The 22,102-nt window shown below is 39.6% G+C and overlaps 1 long non-coding RNA gene across 1 annotated transcript; it reads left to right on the forward strand.

Annotated features, from left to right (window-relative positions):
* The first annotated feature begins 1,421 nt into the window (after window positions 1-1,421).
* On the forward strand, window positions 1,422-4,790 carry LOC102401410. Its single transcript, XR_003107006.3, has 4 exons — window positions 1,422-1,547; window positions 1,847-1,908; window positions 3,099-3,185; window positions 4,698-4,790. It is a non-coding gene; the product is annotated as an uncharacterized LOC102401410 (long non-coding RNA).
* Window positions 4,791-22,102: the final 17,312 nt, after the last annotated feature.

Below are 22,102 nucleotides of genomic sequence, written 5' to 3' on the forward strand. Positions count from 1 at the left end.
TTTTCTTCCCCTGGTATTGTTTTATTTTTATAAGTTCAGAATTCTGCATAGGTTTGCATTAATTATACCAGGTTAGCGTATTTTACAAATAGTTATCTTAACAGCTATGCTTTTCCTGAATAAGGCTATCTATTTCTAATCCAAAGGTATTTATCCAAATCCTTTCTGCTGAGTCCCTTGTGTGCCTCAAATTAATTCATTACTCCCCAAACTGAAGGCCTTGTTCCTGGTGCTTCTCTCGTCCCTGACTCTTTGTAAGCTACACTGTCGTCTGTTTTCCCCATCCTAGTAGACAGCATCACTGAATTGCTGCAGCAGGAAATATCCTGGACGCCAAACTTCCTTGAAATTACTGCATCCAGTCACTCAGCAAGTTCAGTATTTTCTACCTTCTTATCATTTTTAATGTCTTATCATAATCCACTTTCTCACCTATAATCTTGAAATATTCTTTTCAATTTTGCTTCCCTGATGTTTATCTTTATGTTGCTACCAGAGTAATCTCCCTAAAATACTTTTGTCAATCTTTTCATTCCTCTTGGCTTTGAAGTTTGTTTCAGAATGATTTTTGCTGTTTTTATTTGGCTGTTTTTAAAGCCAAATTCAACTTTTTAATTACAGTTTCATGGAAACTCTGGGTAATGTGCAGTGTTTAGTTTGCTTCCTGTCCACTCTGGAGCATTGCTTGTAGTGTTTTTTTTTTTTTTTTTTTTTTTTATTGTTGTTGTTGTTGTTTTACAATGCTGTCCTGTAAAATGATGTCATGTTTGCTACTCCCTGGTGCAGTGTAGTCTTTCCTCTTTCATTTGAAAAAAAGCATGGCACCAAATAAAATAAAATATATTTGTGATGATGTAACCCTTTACTTCTATAGTAGATTCCTGTCATGTGAAGAAAAAAGATGACACTTGCTTTTTGCCATTTGATCCTGGTCCTTCTGTTTTGTCTCTCTGTAGGGTTCCCAGTAACTGGGCTCTAGATTTCCACATGACTTATTCACACTGTTTCACACCTCGTCCTTTTCTTGGGCTGCCCTTCCCAGAATCCCCCTCACACCCTGGCTCTGTACTCTGTCTTCTGAGACACAGCCCTTTGTCGCAGCGTGCCTTGAGCTTCACAGGCTCACCTGCATCCTCTCTCCTTTGTGCCCTTCCTGTGCTCTGTCCGCTTCAGTTGCAGAGCTGTTGAAAAGCTCATACACTTCTGCCCTCTTGTTTGTTTTCACGTGACTCTGCCTTACCTAGAACACAGAACAGAATTGCTCTTTTCTTTACATTTCTAACTTCTCTGAGGACAGTGTCTATGATTTCTTAGACAACAGTGAATGTTTATAATCTTACTGATTGACTGAATGACCAAATAAATGAATATGTTTTCTGAAGTTGGGTTTTTGTTTTATTTTGTCTTGTTTTTATAGGAAGGAGCCACAAAGCCAGAGATTGTAGACAAAGAAAGTGATACAGATATTATTGAAAGGGCTCCACAAGAGCAAATAAATTATGACCATTTGAGTTCTGTTGATGGAACACACAAAAATAATAGAAGTGGTAAGTTAGTGAATGTCTGTGGATTTTTTTCTATGCTTAAAAGCCCAAATAAAAACCTTTAAAGTGCATAGATGCAAATATGGCATCCATTTCTTTGTAAGTGTGTTTTTTTTGCTCTCTTTCTTCAGAAGTGCCCCAAGTACTACCAGCTTTTTTTTCCTGAAAATGCTTCAACCCTCTGAAATTCTTTTCCACTAGTTCATTTTATTGAACTATTTGTGGATAGAGATAGACATATATGTATTAAAATTCATAGTAGTAAATGTTCTCATTAATGTATCTGTGACTCCATTTTACAGATGTGATGTCAGCCTTAGGATTGGGAGAAGAGGAAGATATAGAATCACCTTGGGATTCTGAGGTACTGTCTTCTGTTATTATTTTGAAATGTAAACAGCCGAGTGATGTAAAAACAAAATCATAAGATGTTGTGACTTTCTCACCTTTGCATTTGCCTATCAAAATTTTTTTATTTTTAATCTGATTTTAATCTTTATTTTTAATTATTGATTTTTAATCAATAGGATAATTCTGTGCTAAATACTACCACATAGTATACTTTAGCTAATTTTCAAGGTTTACCTAATGAAATCAGTGAAGTATGGAAATCAAGGCTTAGAAGTCATAAGGAATCTCTTTGTGTTCTGAAGTTACATTTATCTAAAAATGGAAGCATTGTTCCAGGTGAGTCTATGATCAAATGTTCCTTTCTTTCTTTCTTCCTCTCTTCCTTTCTTCCTTCGATTTTTGTTGGAGTACAGTTGATTTACAATACTGTGTTAGGTTCAGTGTGCAGCAAAGTGAATCAGTTGTATATCTCTCTATATATATCACCTCTTTCTTAGATTCTTTTCCTATATGGGCCATTACAGAATATTAAGTGGAGTTCCCTTTGCTATACAGTAGGTCCTTACTAGTTATCTGTTTTATACACTGTAGTGTTTTTGTGTCATCCCCAATATACCAAGCAAATGTATGTTTCTTTGGTACATGTGCACGTGTAAAACTGCTAGAGAGGGCCAGAGAGAAAGGGGTTGAATTGTGTTTTTTTACCACGTCAACACGGAAAAGATAGTGCTTGAAACCTGAAAGTATTATTGCGTTTGGATTGTCAAGTTAATCTGCAAGGAACATTTCAAGAGAAGCAAAGGCATAGGGAATAGTAAGAAATATGTGATATAATAACAGCAGTTAGCTTTGCCTTGTGATGTTTTAGTAAGTACAAGCCATTTTGGATAGTTAAACCAGCATGTGCACACAGAGAGCCCTTATGGCAGCCGTACTTGAAGTAACATGAAGTAGCTGTGCTCTGTTTGATGGCAGCAGCTATGGAAGGAGATGAGAAGGGCCTGATCTCTAAGGTGCAGGTAGACACTGCCTGGTGATACAGCACCGTATTTGAAGTCAGCATCCTGAATCTGTCACTTAGCAGCTGTGGATCTTGGCAAACCTGTCTTAACTGGGTTTAATGTAGGCAGTTTTTAAAAGTAGGATATTTTCTTCAAAAGGAATTAGGGAAATCTTCATGCAACTCAATATTAATTTTAACAGAATATCTCTGAGAGCCTTCCATGAAAGTATGTGGATCTTTTATCTGGAGCTGCTGGTCAAAGAGGAAAAAATATGGACAAGTGGAAGGTAAGAACTATATTTTATAGAAAAGTCATTTGACAGAATGTTGATTTAAAATGGAAATGCTGATATATTCTAATAGGCAAAGAGAATCACCTGTCAGATACATAGTGAGATAAAAGAGGAGAAAAGAAGGGAAATAGTGTATCTTATCAGGTGTCAGCCACAGATTATATTGAGAATCCAGTTTAAGGAGCTAAATTATTTAGCTCCTGGACTTCCTTGGCAGTCCAATGGTTAGGACTCTATGCAGTTAAGAGTCTCCAATGCAGGGGGTACTGGTTCGATCCCTACTCAGGGAACTAAGATTCCATTTGACACATGGGTCAAAAAAAAATTATGTTTCAAGATACTCTATGACCTAAGGAAGGTTGAGAAACAAGAGGAAAGAGGGAATGAAGGATTAGAGAGGCAGAGGGTATAGGGAGGAAATGAAGGAAAAGGAATCACAGGTCTGTGGGGAAGGTGGCAATAAGTAAGATAACGTTTTAGAAAAAGGGGGAGTATTTGATATGGACGATGCATTTGAAGTGAGCTTCCAGCACCAAAACGTGTCAGAGAAGAACAGCAAAGCTTTCCCCTCTTCCTACCTTCCTCACTGTTAGGAAGGCATTCAGGATTGCAGTCCCTGGGCGTGCAGAGCGGTGTGTCATCCTCTGTGGTGGAGCATGGGCATAGGTGCTCAGCTGTAATGTGTGGAAATTGGTGTCATACGAAATGTTGCTGCTTTATAGGATGGTGTCACATAGGCCAACAAAAGAGAACTAGAAAGAAGGAGTGAGCAGGGGGCATGATAGGGAGATCAAGTAACCTACAGCTTGATAGAGAGTCCACTGGAAAGTTTCCAACTTGTAATGCAGTTTCACTTTGTGGGGAGTGTTAGAGTGAGGAAGTTGAGGCTAAGATTTCAGGAGAATAAATTAAGTTGAAGTAATGTAGAAGCAGACTCAGTATAGACCAGAGTTTCTCAGATTTTAACTAGTAGCCTGGGGACCTTGTGTGAAGTGCACATACTGAGCAGGAAGTCTGAGAATCTGTGTTGGGAGTGGAGGAAACTTGAAGGAACTCCTTCTAGATGGCTTCAGTGTATTTGCAATGAGAAGAGATCAGATCATTGTTGTTCCAGAGAATATTGGAGGTGGGAGGGGGTGCTAGAAGTGGGGCAAACTCCAGCCACTGCAAATACCTATCAGGCATCAAAGATATACATTGTATCGGTATTTGTTATTCAAATTAGATTAATGTGAATATGGGGGCATTGACTTTTTTTCAAAGTTGTTTCACAGAAGTCCTTTGAAGCAGTAATATGGTGTACCAAACCAAACTGAGTTTTGAAACAAAACAGATTAATAGGGTTCCTTCCCTAAATGCTAGAATTGTTATTTTTGATAAGTACTACACTGATTTTGAAACATGCAAGGTTTTCAATATCTAATAATTGTGTGACAGTAAAATTTATTATTTCCTTTTTGATAACTGTATTTCAATATTGAGAACTTATTCTACATTATTTTCTAGATGTGTCTTATATACCTTCTTGCATGATTGGATCCAGAAATTTTAAGATGGCTAAACTAGAGGAGCCAAGACATGTAGGCATACCAGTAGCCCACATGGGTATGAAAAAAAGTGAATAATTTTATGAACCATTATTCTACAAGTGTGTATCCCAGCTAATCAGTTCATTACTCTTTCTCTGATGAGAAATGAATTATGCATTCAGTTGAACTGTCATCCTAGCTGCATACTTCTTAAATGACTGGACAGATTGAAGAACATGATAAATACTTATAGTATAATGGTGTAAATGATACTGCTGTATTGCATTCAAGATAATGCTGTTGCATTTTACCATCTACTTTCACATTTATGTCTTTGGGGTCATGATTTGTTCCTCTGATGAAGATCACTTTTCTCCTCATCAGTTGGCATGTTCACATTGGTCTGTGTGCACTTTAATATTTTATAAAGTCATTGAAAACATATGTTACTTTTGAAATCTTAACTGCGTGTTTTGTTAAACCTTTATTTCTATTTTTTCTTCACTATTTATAGTGGGTTCATAGTTTGTCTTGCTGGTGTCCTAACATCCCCCTGAAAACAAGACACTAAAACCAAATGTATTCACTGCCAAGGCTGAGCACAAGGATTTCTGCTCAGTACTAACTCTGCATGAATGTAGAGCTGGCTTTCATATTTACATGTAATTAACTCTATGTCCCTTTTGCCTTTTAGATTCTCCTGAGAAATATCCTAACGTGAAGGTAAAATTGTTTATGTTTTTATCTTGAATTATGAACTGTGGATAGTATCAAAGGTACATTATTTAGTAACCAACTTGTTTCCAAACCCATTCAGCCTGCAGTCTTAGTGAAAGATTCTGTTCCTAGTAAAATAGTTGGAATGAAGGATTTACAAACATCCACTTCAGGTAAATTTTGCAGTACACACGTTACTCTGAAAAGAGGGACACTGAAGTATTTGAAATGCTGTCTTCATACTGCTAACTTTTTTTTTGTGCAAATTTAATTGAGTCATTTGACATACATAAGGCAAATGTTATTATTGGTATCCACGTTTTGAAAAAAGAGATAGGTACAAGCATAAGAACAAGAAATTTTTAAAATGTAAGCTTGAACTCAATATGTTTCTGTATATGTTTTGATATCCTGAAGTTCTCAGTTTGCAATCTGTATACTTCTTAGGGATTCTCAGAAATTAATTATTAGATCCTAAGATTTTTCCGGTGTCCAGAAATGCTTATTTGAACTTTGACCTTTACCTAGAGTAAAGCTTCTCTTGCTAATATATCAGTTGTATTTAAGCTTATAATTATTTCATTTTAGTGTTGTAGATGAATGTAGGCCAACCAGATGAATGTAGGCCAACCAGATGTTTTGTTTAGCAGACTTTGTGTGTGTGTTGTTTTTGTGGTATCTTTGATTATTAGAAGTAGGGGAAGTACTCATACTTTAATGACTTTTTGATAGACATAATCTTTTAAAACAGTGATTCTGAAAGTTTTAGCTTTAGGATCCTTTTGTACTTCTAAAAATTATTAGAATGCCACGGAACTTTTGTTTAAGTAGGTTGTATTTATTGATGTTCACTATATTGGAAAACAAAGCTGAAAAACTTAAAATACAAGAACGCAGAATCATAATGGCTAATTCCATTTGTCATTAGAGTTATAATATCACATATCGTGTCTCTGAAGAACTCCACTGTGCACTCAGAAGAGAATGAGAATGGAAGTAACATTTAGTGTTGTTGTGAAAATAGTTCTGACCTCTTGGACCCCCTGACCCGATGGTCTCTGAACTTCAGGGATTCTCAGAGCACATTTGAGAACCACAGTTTTAAACTGTTGAAGTTGTTAGATGTGAAATGATAAAGGGGGCCTTGAGTTGAAACGGGGTTTAAAGTTTCACTTATACATTTCTTGCTTGTTCCTTTGACTTCTCTTAAGAAATTTAGACCTGACAGCTTTATTTATTTATTTATTTTTGAAGCAAATATTTTTGTGTTGTATTCATTCTTGTCTCATGGTGTTCTGTGCTCTTTGGATCCAGTGTTGTCCTCGACTTATCCTATTTTCACGTGGAAACAATTAGTCACACACAAGCCTATCATTTCTTATATGTTTATGATGTTTATCCAAGGCTTAAAAGATGGGTTCTGAAAATATTGATACATTGAAAAAAGGCTGTCTCTTTGTAATTAAAGTAGTTGTTATTGATGATGTTCAGTCGCTAAATCGTGTCCAGCTTTTTGTGACCCTATGGTCTTGAGCATGCCAGGCCTCCCTGTCCCTTACCATCTCTTCAAGTTCACCTAGTCATGTCCACTGAATCAGTGATGCTATCCAACCATCTCACTCTCTGCTATCCCCTTCTCCTGCCCTCAATCTTTTCCAGCATCAGGGTCTTTTCCAGTGAGTTGGCTCTTCACATCAGGTGCCCAAAGTATTGGAGCTCCAGTTTCAACATCAGTCCTTCCAGTGTGTATTCAGGGTTCATTTCCCTTAGGATTGACTGGTTTGATCTCTTTGCTCTCCAGGGACTCTCAAGAGTCTTCTGTAGCACCAGTTTGAAAGCATCATTTCTTTGGCACTCAGCCTTCTTTACAGTCCAACTCTCACATCCCTCTGTAACTACTGCAAAAACCATAGCTTTGACTGTACAGACCTTTGTCTGCAAAGTGATGTCTTTGCTTTTTAATACATTGTCTTGGTTTGTACCATTAATTAAAGTAGTACCATTCATTAAAAGTGTTTTTAAAACCATGGTCTCTAGAACACACAATATTGTCATGCATAATTAAATGTAAAATAAATGCCATACATTTGTTAATAAAATATTTGTATGTTGAAGAAAAATAATTATTAATAAAGTTCTTATCAAATACAGAATATGTAATAGAGATTGAGTGAATTAAAGTAAGTAATACTAGAAAATTAGCAAGTAGAAAAAATGAGACACTAGTTAGTCTCTTCATGAATGGCAGTAGAGTGTAAGATATAATAAGCTCTGAAGGACTAGTGAGTGAGGAGAGAGGAGGACATGGAACTGATTCTCTGAAGAAAGACTGTACAAGTTAGTTAGAGCAGTATTCTTACTTACATTCTAATAAATGGAAACTGTTTTAAGATTTTTCAGATTCTGATTCTCCTAGTTTGAGCTGCAATAATGAGACTTATCAAAGAGCGGGGCATTTGAAAATTGATCAGTGTCCACTGGTGTCACAATCAATGACCAAAAATCAGTCATCATCCACAGAATTTGGACAAATGACTGTAATAGATAAAATATGACTATTGGAGTGGTGTTTCTGGGGAATTACACGCTCCATTGCTGTGCCAGTTTCAGCTGCCAGAAAACAGAAAAAGCAAACAAGGTAATGCAGAAGCCCAGGGCACTCAGCTGTGGGCCACCTGGGCACGGCCTAACCATTATTTTGACGGTTCCAAATTAGATTTTGTGGCAAAACCTACCTTGTGCTGACTCCTTTTATGCAACCTACAGCCAAGCAATACCTCTTATCAAGGTGTTTGCATTCTCCCTCTGACCATAGTAATGCAATAAATACAGCGAGAGTTAGGAGAAAGTAAGTTTGTTTAGCCTAGTATTTAGCATACACCTGAGAGTGGGTAGCAGGATTATAGTTAGAACTCTGGGACTAGTTGGGAGACCTCAGTAGACATCTAGAGATTGCCTTCTCAAAATGTAACTTCATAGCAATATTGAAAGAGTGCTGTATCATTTAAAAGCAGTATATAGAAAGTCAATTCTGATTCTACTAGGATGCCCACTCTATTGAGTAACCATGTCTAATATGTGTTGTCCATAAATACCAATTAATTTAGCACCTTTAATCAGTCATATGGTCAGAGCTATAGTAAGAAATCATATACTGTTTCTTTTTTTCACTCCTAGTTTTTTCTTTTCTATCCTCACCTATAGGGTTAACTTTGCACTTAAAAAGATTCTCAGTTATTTCCTAGAATAGTGACTACAAGCTATAAACTCAAAGTGGGTTTTTTTTTTTTTTAATCTATAGAAGTGACTTGTTTGCCCTTGTTTGTCCATTAGCTTGGTATGTCCATGAAACACAAATTCAGATAAAGCCTATCCAGTCCCTTCAACAGAGGAAGATGGGAAATAGGAAAACTACAAAATAAATAGAAGCGACTTCAGACCGTTCATGTAGATCGTTTCTCATCTCAGTCGATACCTTTTAGAAAGTAACCAGAAGAGTCTACTCCTTCAGGGCCCCTGGATTTGTACATTTATTCATTTAATAATGATTTGTTCTATACTGAACTCAGAAAATTTTATATCCTAAATATTTCTGGAAACGCTCCCCAAGTCCAGGCCTGCATCACCTCTGTTTACTTCCATTAATAATGCCTTCAGATTCATCTCCTTCCATGTATTTGTATGCCCTTCAAATTCATTCCTCTTGTAGCATTTAGAGTCACCTCTCTCAAAAGCAAATGTGACTGTGAACCACTCTTCAAATCACATTAATGTCCAGGCATCATAAAGTGACATGTGAGGTCACTTTCATAATCTGATTTATGCCTGACTCTTCATCTCTCCCACTTTCTGTTGTTTGCTTATGGAATTCTGAATTGCTGGTGATGCCCTCCTGACCTGTCTCTGTACTTTCAACAGATATTTACCCTGTTGTGTGTGTGCTTCTCTCCCTGTCTTGTTACAGCCTTGCATGCCTTCCCTCTCCTTCCCTTGGACTGTGTAAGTCTCTGCTCAGGCATTATCTCTAGAAAAGCATTCCCTGACATCTTTTGCCTCTTTAAACACCAGTGTCTAGTACAGAGCAGAAAGCTGATAAATAATTATTGAATAAAATAAATAAGGACTATTTATACAAAAGTGATTTTTTTATATTATATTTTATTTTTAAACTTTACAATATTGTATTGGTTTTGCCGTATATCAACATGAATCTGCCACAGGTATACACGTATTCCCCATCCTGAACCCTCCTCCCTCCTCCCTCCCTGTACCATCCCTCTTGGTCGTCCCAGTGCACCAGTCCCAAGCATCCAGTATCGTACATTGAACCTGGACTGGCGACTCGTTTCATATATGATATTATACATGTTTCAATGCCATTCTCCCAAATCATCCCACTCTCTCCCTCTCCCACAGAATCCAAAAGACTGTTCTATACATCAGTGTCTCTTTTGCTGTCTTGTATACAGGGTTATTGTTACCATCTTTCTAAATTCCATATATATGCGTTAGTATACTGTATTGGTGTTTTTCTTTCTGGCTTATTTCACTCTTCTTAAGAGCTTGTCCTGTGCAGTTTAGGAGCCAAGAAGATAGGCATGTGAAAAAATAATTTACAATTCAGGTGATGAAGATACATTAGAAAAATCTATAAAGTACTAAGGTAGCTACAAGGAAAGGGATACCTGTTTATCTGAGGAAAGATAGCTATAATCAAGGACAATTTCACAAAGCAGGCTGAGTCTTAAAAGATAAAAAGTTATTTGTCAGGAAGAGTACAGGGTAGCATTTCAGATTAAGAAATTGATAAAAGCATACAAAGTAAGAGGAATTTTGTAAACCATGAATAATGTTGCAGTTGAAGCTTGGCATGTTGTTAAAAAGGTACTGTTATGAAGTAGAGAAGAGAATGTATTGTGACTTTATATGTCTGTCTTGTATTTTGAAATTTTGTTTGGTTTCTGATTGTTTTGTTCATTGATGTTTGGATGATTTTGTGAATGATTTTTTGAGCTGTTTGTGTGCCTGTATCCTGGTGACATCTGGTATTTTCCAAATTGTTTGTTGAAATTTTAGATCATTGGAAGTATTTCTTAAAGAAGTAAATATTCAGCTGAAGATTAAGATGATTTAAGATGTCATTTGATACAGTGTTTTAAATCTATGTTTTAAATAAAGATTATGACTTTTATCTAAATATTCTAAGTAATTTTAACTAAACATACAGATTTGTCAGCAGAACTAGACTTAGAAATGACATCACAAGAAGAAGAAAAACCTGTTGGAGATGAAAACAACCATTCCCAGGTATGTAAAAATGTAAATTTAAATTTCTGGTTTAATACTCTTTCCTATGCCTCAACAGCATAATACAGTGTGTAACAAAGGTCATGACAAATAAAATCGCCTTTCAAAATTTAATCAATAGATAATAATTTAACAGTTTTTATAGCATCTTAATTATAAAACTTCAAATATTGTTAGAATCTGTTATATTTATAGTTTGTTCTTGGAATTGAGGGAAAAAAAATCCTGACTATTGTTTACTTCTTCCATTTTTATAACTTCATTACATGATTATGAAGGTGATATCAAATACTGAATTGTAAGAGTAAACAGTTGAAATTATGAACAATGTGACAATGATGATCCTGGACCTAGATACATGTAGACAGAAATAATTCCCAGTGGTTCAAGGTTTTCCATTGAAATTACCAGTCAGTGATGCCAAGATGAAAGATTCATTCTGTCTGTGATCTCGGTAAAATTGATTAGGGATGTACATTCAGGGAGACAGTGGGGTCATAGAATCAACCCAGTTACCTATTAAGAGAATCAAAGCTTCCAGATTGGACCTTTGCTGTTAGGGCACAAATAATAACTTTCTAATTTATCTCATTTTGGGGTGAGAAATCAGTACATATTACAAAAAATTATTTATCCACTTTCATTGGTAGATATTAGAATATAATATAACTGAATGTATGGGGTTCCTTGGTAGCTCAGCTGGTAAAGAATCCACCTGCAATGCAGGAGATCCCAGTTCATTTCCTGGGTCAGGAAATTCCCCTGGAGAAGGGTTTGGCTACCCATTTTAGTATTGTTGGGCTTCTCTGGTGGCTCAGATGGTAAAGAATCCACCTGTAATGTGCGAGACCTAGGTTTAATCCCTGGGTTGGGAAGATCCCCTTGAGGAGGGCGTGGCAACCTACTCCAGGATTCTTGCCTGGAGAATCCCCATGGACAGAGGAGCCTGGTGGGCTACAGTCCTTAGGGATGGAAAGAATCAGACATGACTGAGCACACACATAAATGAATGTAAGCAGGTAATATGTGTTGATGAATAACACTATCATAATATATAATTTTCATTAAAATTTAAGGATTTGTTCCTCTTTCTGATTGTTGTTAATTTTATTGTGGCTCCTAGTAATATAAAGTTTGTCTGTTTTGCACTTATTAGTCCTTAAAAAAAATCTTACAAATGTGCTATAGGGACTCCCTATTTAAGATATAGTGAGGTGAAATATTTTTAAATGAGGAAGCCTTTATAACATTAAAAATCATATAATTAATTTTTGGTAGATTTAACATATATGAATTAATTCAAACAGTGATAAAATTGGGTTTGTGAGTTCATGTTTTCCCCCTATTTTAGGCTAAGGCAAGTTATTTTTCACTTCTTCCTTGTGATCCAGTGATTTGTGAGTAGCTAAGAATAGATTAAGAAGTTTAAGAGAGAAATTTTAATAAATTTTAGATTTCCAACATGGACACTTCAGGATATTTTTAATGACAAATACATGCACTCCCTTCCTTTTATGTATTTCATAACAAATTTAATAACAATAAAATAAAATAAAAAATAGAATAAACAATACAAAACAAATTTTAAAAATAAAAAAAAAATAATAACAAATACATATACTCTCTTCCCAATACATGTATAAGGCTTTCTTTGTGTCAGCTGGTAAAGAATTTGCCTGCAATACAGGAGACCTAGGCTCGATTCCTGGGTTGGGAAGATCCTCTAGAGAAAGAAAAGACTATCCACTCCAATATTCTGGCCTGGGGAACTCCATGGTCTGTATAGTCCATAGAGTTGCAAAGAGTTGGATACAACTGAGTGGCTTTCACTTTAACTTTCACATGTACTCCCACATATTCTTTAATCATCACTTGAAGATGTTTCTTTTGAGACAGACTTTTCCATTATGTTGTTTACTAAAATGTAGTAAGTTTTGACACATGTGATTTTGTCACATAAGTAGTATACACTCCCACCCCCCAAAAATGAAGTGTTTATCTCCAAAGGAGAAAACTGAGTTTTGAGATGCTGTGAGATTTTTCTTCCTTCCAGTAATAGATTTTTAAATTTCTTTGTTTGCTTGTTTGCTCTTTTGTGTAAGAGGTGCCTTGACTGAATTTTGACAACAGACAAAAATCTGTAGGTAGTCTCCTTTAAAAGAAAAAGGATATCAGCCCTATCCCCAGCTAAGGCAATAAATTACTTGGATAAAGTCACACTTTTAACTTATCTGCTGCTGCTACTGGTGCTAAGTCACTTCAGTCGTGTCTGACTCTGTGTGATCCCATAGACGGCAGCCCACCAGGCTCCCCCATCCCTGGGATTCTCCAGGCAAGAACACTGGAGTGGGTTGCCATTTCCTTCTCCAATGCATGAAAGTGAAAAGTGAAAGTGAAGTCGCTCAGTCGTGTCCAACACTTCACGACCCCATGGACTGCAGCCTACCAGGCTCCTCTGTCCATGGGATTTTCCAGGCAAGAGTACTGGAATGGGGTTCCATCACCTTCTCCATTTAACTTATCTATTCATTTGATAAATTCATTTGGTAATTTATCAGATGCAAGGTTACAGAATTTTATCATCTCTTTTGGTGCCATAAAATGTTAGGGAATGCCGCTAATAATCATTTAGTTTATCTTTGTGTATGATGTTAAGAAGGGTTCTCATCTCATTCTTTTACATGTAGCTGTCCAGCTTTCCCAGCACCATTTATTGAAGAGGCTGTCTTTGCCCCATTGTATATTCTTGCCTCCTTTGTCAAAAACTAAGGTACCCATAGGTGCTTGGGTTTATTTCTGGGTTTTCAGTCTTGTTCCATTGGTCTATCTTTCTGTTTTTGTGCCAGTATCATACTCTCTTTATGACTGTAGCTTTGTTGTATAATTTGAAGTCAAGAAGGTTGATTTCTCCAGCTCAATTGGATTAAAATGGATTAAAGACCTAAATGTAAGACTAGAAACTATAAAACTCTTAGAGGAAAACATAGGCAGAACACTCGATGACATAAATCAAAGCAAGATCATCTGTGACCCACCTCCTAGAGTAATGGAAATAAAAACAAAAGTAAAGAAGTGGGACCTGTTTAAACTTAAAAGCTTTTGCACAGCAAAGGAAACAATAAGCAAGGTGAAAAGACAGCACTCAGAATGGGAGAAAATAATAGCAAATGAAACAACTGACAAAGGATTAATTTCCAAAATATAGACAAGCTCATGCAACTTAATACCAGAAAAACAATCCGATCAAAAAGTGGGAAAAAGACCTAAATAGACATTTCTCCAAAGACGACATACAGATGGTTAACAAACACATGAAAAGATGCTCAACATCGCTCATTATTAGAGAAATACAAATAAAAACTACCATGAGATATACCTCACACCAGTCAGAATGGCCATCATCAAAAAGTATTGGCGCTGCAGCTCGAGAAAAACAATGAGATTCCTCCATTATCGCCAGATGAGTTCCATCTTTTCACGCAGGGCCTAGAGCAACCCTGAGTTCTGTATCCAGACTCCACAGGAGGCTTGACTCCCTTTAGGCCACTCAGTGGGCTCCAAGAGATACCTGTCGTGACTGGAGAGGAGAGAGGAGGTCTTCGCTTCCACTCAAGACTAGGCCTGACTCCCTGGTTTAGTCTGGAATGCAACCCTGAGATCCCTGTCACCCCTGGAGAGGAAAATTAAGTCCTGGGCACAGGCCTAGATGAAGTATATTTTGCCCTGCAGTGACTGGAGAGCAATCCCCAGCTCTCCCTCGAAACTCGAATGGAAGATTGGACTTCCCTGGGCCAACACGTGAGGCATCCTGATTTCCCCGTCATAACTCGAGAATCCCGCCGCAACTCGAGAAAAACCACGAGATTCCCCCGTCATCGCAAGATGAAGCCCTTTCCTGCTACAGCGTCTCAAGAGAAGCCCCACGTTCCATCTAGAAGTTTGAAACAGTACCTGACACCCATGATGTGACCCAAAAAGTTCCCTGACATACCGGTCTCACTCGAGGGGAACCCCGAGGTTCCCAGCACCACTTCATCTGAGCCCCTTCTCCCCTCCTGATCTCGACAGGAGGGTCAATTCCCCTGCTTTGTCTGGAAGGGGATCCCGACATTCCTGTCGCACCTCAGGATGAGGCCGGTCTCACGAAGAAATTCGAGATGTAGCCTCGTAGGTGGTGCAACATTCCGAAAGACCCCGATTTCCCAGTCCCCTCTTGATAAGAACCCGATGCCCGGACACCTCTTCGAATGCAACCCTGTGGATGAAGACACAACACGAAGGGGCACTGACACCCCAGGGCATCGTCCAGAAAAACCAAAGGTTCCAGATACAGCTCGACAAGTGGCCTGCCACCCCATAAACCACTCCAGAGGCAAGCGGAGTTCCATTCCTCAACACAAAACGAGGCCTGACTCTCTGTCCCACCTCTGCCGGGACCCTGCGATCGGAGTCAGAAATGGAGAGGAACCCTGAGTTTCCTGCCTCAACTCGAGATGAGGCCCTCTTCCATTGCGCCAAACCCAGTGAAGTCCCGAGAGGCCCCTCCCAACTCCACAGTATTCCTGATTTCTCAGACGCACCTTGAGAAGCTCCCTGAGGTCACTGGCACAAGTCGAGGGGGCCAGGGTTTCCTGCCGCAACCCAAGAAAGACTTGGAGAGTCCTTCTTCGACACATTTTGAGGCCTGATTCCACTACAAGGACTCGTGAGCAATGCTGCGCACCCCCTCACCACTCGAATGGAGACCTGACTTCCCTGGTGCCACAAGAGAGGATCCCTGAGCTCCCCTAGAGAGAAAGCCCACACTGGCACTGCAGCTTGAGAAAAGCCATGAGACTCCCCCATCATCGCGAGATGAGGCCCTTCTTTTCCCACAGGGCCTAGAGAGCAACCCCGAGACCTCTCTCGAAACTCCACAGGAGGCTTGACTCCCTTTAGGCCACTCAGTGGGCTCCAAGAGATACCCGTCGCGACCCGAGAGGAGAGCGGAATCCTTTGCTTCCCCTAGAGACGAGGCCTGACTCACCGGGTTAGTCTGGAATGCAACCCCGAGATCCCTGTAGCCCCTGGACAGGAACATTAGGTTCTGGACACAAGCCTAGATGAGGTCTATTTGCCCTGGAGTGACTCGAGAGTAATCCCCAGCTCTCCATTGCAACTCGAATGGAAGATCGGACTTCCCCGGGGCCAACGCGCGAGGCATCCTGAGTTCCCCGTCGTAACTCGAGAATACCGCCATAACCCGAGAAAAGCCACGGGGTTCTCCATCATCGCAAAATGAAGCTCTTTCCCACTACAGCGTCTCAAGAGAAGGCCCACGTTCCATCTTGAAGTTCGAAACGGTACTTGAAGCCCTTGATGCGACCCAAAAACTTCCCCAACATACCTGTCTCACTCGAGAGGAACACTGAGGTTCCCGGCACCACTTCCTCTAAGCCCCTTCTCCCCTCCTGATCTCGACAGGAGGGTCGATTCCCCAGCTTTGTCTGGAATTGGTTCCCGACCTTCCCATCACACCTCAGGATGAGGCCGGTCTTAAGAAGGAATTTGAAACGTAGCCTCGTGGTTGCTGCCACATTCCAAAAGACCCCGATTTCCCAGTCCTCTCTTCATAAGAACCCGATGCCCGGACACCTCTTCGAAGGCAACCCTGTGGATGAAGTCACAACACGAAGGGGCATTGACAACCCCGTGCATCATCTGGAAAAACCCACAGGTTCCATATACAGCTCGACAAGTGGCCTGTCACCCCGTGAACCACTCGAGAGGCAAGTGGAGTTCCATTCCTCAACACAAGACGAGGCCTGACTCTCCTGTCCCCGCTCTGCAGGGAACCTGCGATCAAAGTCAGAAATGGAGAGGAACCCTGAGTTTCCTGCCTCAACTCGAAATGAGGCCCTCTTCCATTGCACCAAACCCAGTGGAGTACCAAGAGGCCCCTCCCTGCCGTAGTCTAGCCCTGGCTGATCCAGGGAGTTCGAAATGGGGACGGCGTCGGTGAGGATCAGGATACAATAGATACAATTAGATATTAATTAGAGATGTAAAGAGTAATAGAGTAATAGAGAGAGGATACCTCAGTAGGAAAATTCATTGGAGAAAAGAGGCTGAGTAACTTGGTTTACACAGGAGACCAATAAAACTTCAAGACAAGAAGCTTGCACCACTTACGTAGGCTGCAGGCGTCCTTCTGTTCTCCCAAAGGAGAGGAGACACTGAGGCCTCCCCAGTCGGATCTTAGAAGCCCAGGCAAAATTAGTAAGCTTGGTGGGTTCTGTGCTCCAGATGGAGACTCAGCCAGAGTGAGAGAGAGAGAGAGAGACATGGGGAGTCCAGTATTTCGAGAAACTGATCCCAATTCTTTATTTTCCAGGGTCCGTTTTTATACACTGAGGTGTTATACAAAAGTCACGTGGGGTCAGCAGTCCTGACTTTTATCAAAGTCAGGTGCTTCATACAAATGTGTACAGAGGTCTTAGAGGTGTTACATCATCTTCTGGCCAGGGGGCCTGCTGACAATTTTTGACCCTCTCCTTGTGACATTGGTCAGTCCACCAGGACACTTATTTCCCCAAGGGTGATTTTTCTTAAAACAGACGCCACCCAAATAAAGTTACATTCCTATAGGGTGAGGGATTAGTGGGTTTTAGTTAAGGAAATAACTTACTTAGCCTAAGATATAATGTGATTTATATCAAAGGTTAATACTTATTTCTTCTATATATTCATTAACGTGTGTAAAGGCAGGGGATGTGGAGACTTAGCAACAAATATTGGGTCAAGATATGAAAAACCCTTCACCAATACAATTTCTAATCAGCCCATTATACTTATACCAATAGTTTTCTAACTTTTCTAAGGAACCCATTTTTAGAAGGTTTAAAGCATCATGTGCCTCTCACTGTTGGGAGGCTTTGAGCAATCACATGTGGCCGGACAAGCCTGTCAGGCAGGACAGAGAACCTTCAGAGGTATTTGTAGGTTAAAACACTCTTGTCATGCCCAGGAGTTTTTATTAACTGGAGCTCTAAGTTAACTCCTTCTCCGAAAGAGGTGGTGAGGGACAGCCCCCCGTAAAGTCAGAGGTGTAGGTGAGAGTACAAAGTAGTAAAGTAGGCAGGCTCAGGTTATGGGTTTAGATGCTCGAGGATTTCCAGGGGGACTCCTGAGGCTCGATCCCACCTTTGCATATGTCGAGCCTCCTTCTGCATGACCTTTGCCACGGGCGGAGTGCCTCACTCTGGCCCCCAACCTCTCCCCCTTTTTTATTTCTTAAAACAGCCAGATGCAGTTCAGTCGCGAGCTTCCGAATGCTCTTCTGAAGAATCCTGACAATACAAGGATGAATGATTATGAGAAGTAGGATTAGAGTACCAATGACAGCATAACTAGGGATATTAGACAGAATATTTTTTCCAGAAATAAAGTTAGAGAAGGTATGAAAAAAGTCATTAGCTGCTCCAGCGGTGGTAAAATCCAGTAAAGAGTGTTCCAAGGTCTATATTTGATTATGAAGTTTCCCTAAGTCCAGGCCAATATCAGAACTATTCCAAATACCTGAGATATGATTTTTAATTTTTTCCCATTCATAATCTGTCTCGTTTACCTTCAAAGATGTCACGCATATCCACCTGTAATCAGCATGGCATGTCAAAGCCATCTTCACCTTTAAAGCCTGTAACTCAGTCCCAATATGCATAATTGCCTCTTCTAAGGCATCTACTCTCATCTCTAATTTCCTATCTATAGCTTCCTGAGTTGCTAGAGTTAAAGAAACATTTTTAGACATGGTATCAACATATTGAGCAGTATGCACTTGTTGAGTCAATGATATTGCTGCCACAGTAACAGAACTAATTGCTGCTATTAAAGCTGATATTCCTAAAATAAGTAAGCCCACAAACCGTCGTGATCGCATTAAATCCTGTAGTTGTTGTAACATGGCGAGACCGTAATTGTCATACCAGTGGGAGGTCACTGTCATGGGTATCATGAGATAGGGTGGGCGTCGCAACACCACAAAAGAGCAAACATTATATTGAGGGGTCAAACAAGATGAAAGCATACATTGTTCACAAGTTACTATATTAGGTCCACCTGAATAATTCATACGTACATTGAGTTTCTTGGAGTCACTAGTAAAAAGGAAAACATAAGGCAAGGGTAAACAAGCTAAAACAGAATAAGTGGAATCGTTATCTGGGCAAGATAAAGAAACGGGGGCAGTAGCAGCAAGGGCTCTCCAAATCTCAGGTTGCCAATAGGTTTTGCTTTTAGCTGTATAAGACAGCATAGGAGGAACAAATTGGTTAATATGCCATCTAGTGGCTTGCGTAGGCCAAGGAAGAGGAATCCTATTCCAATTCTCAAATCTGCCTTTAAATGTTATCTTGATCAATGGATCCTCACCCGGATTCGGGTTGCTCCAGTCCTGGTATCCTATAATCAATCCTTCAACTATAAGTACAAGTTGTCCAAGTCAGATACCCAGTACGGCCATCTATGGTCTTCCACATTTCATCTGAAGGAGCATCCTTATAACACTTTGGATAACCGGGAGGGGGTGTAAAGCACAGGGTCACATAAGGGTCACAGATCCCAGGCAAGTGGGCCACTAATACCCAAACTACCTGATGACATAAAGACTGGGAATCTACTTTTGAGGAATCTGTTATAATTATTTTTGTAGAGGCCCCAATGCACCCTTCTTTAGTGGGTGTAATAAAACTCTTTGGAATATTGGGGAAGTTAAAGCATACAGGAAGATTGTCTATTAATCTCCTGAAGGTATAATTAAAATTAATAGGATATTTATCTTTAGTGTAAGAAGTATAGAATCCTCCCAAAAGCTAAGGTTGGTCTCTGTTGACCTGTATAGGCTCATTATTCCAGGAAACAACCTGGAAAGTTGGAGGATCTGGGAGATATGCCCAATACTTAGCGGGAATAGGAGAGGCGCTTACCTGGCAGGAAAGCAAGGCAAGCATGGCAATAAACATTTTCTCAGGAGAAGCTGGAGATCCCTGCAAGGAAGTCATTCCTCGTGCCTGGTGACAGAGTGTTTTTATTTGTCCCCAAATGGGTATGGGGGCATTCTGGGTTGCCTGAGTTAGGAGGCCTGGGATGTTTCTGAGGCACAGGGAATCAGGGAGAGTAGTGTCTCATACGTGAAGGTGAGACATCTGTTTGGTGGGCGGATCCATTCCTTGCTCATCCGAGGTCCCTGAAGTCATTTGTCTCGATGTAGGCAGCGTCTCCCATGCTGGCAGGGGAAGCGGAGGCAGAGGGGGCCCCTTCCTTTTGCAGGGTCGCGGCAGCCATGGAGTCCGGTATCCGAGGGGCTGAGACATGATGAATCAATCTGTCCGGAACCCAAATTGGAGAATCTGCATCCTGTGGAAAAACACAAGCATATCCTCGACTGCTGGTTAACAACGGGTCAGGACCTTTCCATTGTCCGGAGAGGAGGTCCTTCCATTTGACTAATGGCTTTGCATTCAATTGCTCCAGGCACCAATGGCGAAGCATTGCAGTAGTTCTTAAATGCCAAATTGGCATTTAAAATATTTATTACAAAAAGAGAATGTTGCAAGATTTGATGGGGAGAGCTATACTTAAACTCCCCTTCTTTTAATTTTTGAATTTGAAGCTTTAATGTTTGATGTGCTCTTTCCACAATGGCTTCTCCCTGGGGATTATAAGGGATGCCTGTATTGTGTTTAATTTGAAACTGTAAACAAAATTCCTGAAAAGACTTAGAAGTATAAGCAGGGGCATTATCAGTTTTCAAAGCCTTTGGCAGACCTAAATATGAAAAACAAGTAAAGAGATGTTGTATAACATCTTTAACAGCCTCTCTGGTACAAGCAGTTGCAATAATAACATGAGAAAAGGTATCCACAGTTACATGAACAAAGGAAAGTTTTCCAAATGAAGAGATATGAGTTACATCCATTTGCCAGAGTATGTTAGGTTTGAGACCGCGAGGGTTAACTCCCATAGGTAGACTATTATAAACAGTGGGGCAGTGTAAGCAAGAGCACACAATCTCCCTAGCAGTTTCTCTGGGAATTTGGAATTGATATCTTAAAGCAGTAGCATTTTGATGATGAAGTAAGTGAGAGGCTATGGCTTCCTCAATCACCTTAGCCACTGTATGTCTGGTTAACAAGTCAGCCAAGTCATTAAAGGCATTTAAAGGGCTGGGCAATCCAGAATGAGCCCGAATGAGTCCAATAAAAAATATTTTATTTCTTTTCCAAATTTGTTGCTGTAAATTACTTAACAAATGAAATATGGGAGTTTTTTTTTTTTTTTCAGGCAAAATCACAGTTTCAATGTGTGGAAACAACCTGACAATATACTGAGAATCAGAATAAAGGTTAAATTCTTCATCTGCAAACATAGCAAAAGCCTCTATGACTGCTGTTATTTCAGCTCTTTGAGCTGGTTTCCCGTGTTTCTAAAACCTTTTGGTGATTTTTAGTGACTATGGAGGCTTTACCATTTGCTGACCTGTCAGTAAAAACTATCTGAGCATTTGGAATAGGAGACTGTTTACATCTGACAGGAAAAATAACTGGATGTCTGGATATAATATTCAGCAAAACATGCGAAGATAAATGATGCAGAACTTGACCACAATAATTTCCTATGGCAATCTGCCAGTCCTCATCAAACATTAGAAGAGAATCAAGTTGTTATTTATTATATGGAATTACAATTTCTGCTGGTTCTTTACCGAACAATTCAATGCTCCGTTTTCTCCCTTTTAATATCAACCTAGCTATCAGTCATGGATAAGAAGACACTATTTTTTTAGCTTGGGCGGGGAGATGGACCCATTCTAGGGGGCCATTTTGCCATAAAACTCCCATAGGCACAGTTGGAGTAGCTAAGCAGAGGAATTGCCAGTTTGTCTGTAAATTAACTCTTTTTACATAGTTATCAGATAGGGCTGCTTCTACTTTGTCTAAAGCTTCCTGAGCTTCAGCAGTTAATTGTCTTTTAGAAGTTGGGTCAGGATCCCCAAGTAAAATATTAAAAAGGCTTTAATTCAGCAGTGGTTAATTTTAAATAAGGTCTGATCCAATTAATATCTCCTAAAGGTTTTTGATAATCATTTAAAGTAACAAGGTGATCTTTTCTCAATTTTAATGGGGCATGAGTTACAGTTTCTGAACTGATAACCCGTCCTAAGTAGGTTATGGGCGGATTGACTTGAATTTTCTCTGGGGCAATTTTTAAGCTTCTGTCTGTTAATGCCTGGGTCAAATCCTGGAGGACAGCTTGTAAATGAGCCCTATCAGGGTGGGCAACTAAGATGTCATCCATATAATGGATCATATAGACTTGTTC

The sequence above is a fragment of the Bubalus bubalis genome, chromosome 10, assembly GCF_019923935.1.
Source record: "Bubalus bubalis isolate 160015118507 breed Murrah chromosome 10, NDDB_SH_1, whole genome shotgun sequence".
Classification (NCBI taxonomy): Eukaryota; Metazoa; Chordata; class Mammalia; order Artiodactyla; family Bovidae; genus Bubalus; species Bubalus bubalis.